General features: G+C 36.6%; 1 pseudogene; it reads right to left on the reverse strand.

The window, feature by feature from the left end:
- Positions 1–240: 240 nt before the first annotated feature.
- LOC107759962 (uncharacterized) lies at positions 241–1,454 on the reverse strand (annotated as a pseudogene).
- Positions 1,455–1,848: the final 394 nt, after the last annotated feature.

Here is a 1,848-nt window from a genome sequence, read left to right on the forward strand (position 1 = left end):
ATGCATAAACATAGAGGATTAAATCCAGCAACTGAGTGGAAATCTATTAAACTTGGAACTCTTGAATGCACAATGCTAACTGCTCTTATCAATTTCTAAAGCCTCGATTACTAAGTTTGGCAGCTTTTGAGTTCAACATCAACTGACTCGTCTCCATTGGGAGAACAGTAAGTTTACTTCAACCTTACTATTCAAGAATCCTTCTACCATTGTTTGGAATTTTGCATAGAAGATCTGACGAGGAGAACAAAAGAGGACAGTTTACCACTAAACTTTTCCAAATTGTATACAGTTCCCAATTACATTTCTCATTTCCAATTGAACACAAAAGTGTTCAACCTATTACATTAATCCTCCAGAAAAGGAACCAAATAAATGCAGAACTAGAAAGTAAATTAAGCATAAAAAAGTAAGGAAAAACAAAATCAAATTTCTACTGATGTGTATGCTTCTTCTTCTTCAGCAAGATAAACCTTAACAACATCTCTCATATCTTCAACTTCAACACATCCATTAAGGAACTCAGTGAGCTTCTTGAGCTCCCCATCAGCAAGATCATCGGTAAATGGCCTAATCGGAATAGCATTTTCCGGCTGAAAAAGGTAAGAATTCGGGTTATCATCAACGATCACCACCCTCTTCATATCTCTCCCCATATCAGACAAGTCCTTCACAAACTTCCCATCAACTTCCTTGCAAGAATCCCTATACAACCGATGCGAAATCAAACCTTTTCTGTCTATTCTATCAAGAACAAGAGAAGCATACTCCTTAAGCCCAGCAGTGAAACACAACAACCTCAAACTTCTCACTCAAAAACTCCAACAACTCATCCACAAATGGTCTCTTCAACACATAAAACTCTACTCTATGTCCATCAATCACCGGCCTAACAATGAAATCGTACTTTTCTGGAGGTGGGTTTGGCTTAGAATGCACTAAAGTCTCATCCAAGTCAAGAAAAATGGTTTTTTTATCAGGTGACACCAATGGGGGAAGGGCATTTCCGTTATCAAAAAGCGATCGCCTCAAATTGCTCTCATTTGCTGCAGATTCATCAAAAACTTTACCAAGAAGCTGATATCCTTGTTTTTTGGGAGTTTTCTTAGGAGTAGCAATGCGGGTGAATTTTGAGAAGAGTTTAATAAGACGGCGGTGACAAGTGTACAAGGATTTGTTAATGGAAGCAACAACTACAGAGGCTGCATTTTTAGCTGATGGGGATTTCTTCTTGCTACGGCGAAGATGGCTAGGGAGATTTCTACGGTTCTTAATGGACTTTGTGGGAGTTCTTTTGATGATTTTAGAAACCATTTTTTCTTATTTTTTGGAGAAATGAAACGAGGAGCTGGTGATTTCTTGAATTCTTTCAGCTTTCAAGCAGTTGTAGGATTTGGTGAGATTTTGAACTTAGGTTTGGTAGCAACGGTCAATTTTTTCTTAGGCTCGGAACCGAAGCTAAGATGTCAATATTGTTTGTGTTTTACACAGAATATATTAAAGGGGAAAATTAAATTTATGGAAAGAAAGTGAACGTTGGCAAAATATTCAAGGTGCTAGACAGCTGTCAGTATTTTTGTTCAAATACTTATGGCGGGACTTGACTTAATAACCCAGCATACTTTCTGCAAACAATTTTGATTTGTTTCTACCTTATGAAGATAAAGACTATGTTTCCGATAGACCGTTAGCTCAAGAAAAGTGAAAAAGAAGCAATAAACAATAGCAACAATAAAGTAATATAACGTTTAACTTGATGGTATAAAAGAAATTATACGACGTCACTCCGAGTGCGCAAAAATAATACTCCACTCTAAGTATTAAGAAATTTACTTAATATATATAAAT

Source organism: Nicotiana tabacum, chromosome 17 (assembly GCF_000715075.1).
Source record: "Nicotiana tabacum cultivar K326 chromosome 17, ASM71507v2, whole genome shotgun sequence".
NCBI classification, from domain to species: domain Eukaryota; kingdom Viridiplantae; phylum Streptophyta; class Magnoliopsida; order Solanales; family Solanaceae; genus Nicotiana; species Nicotiana tabacum.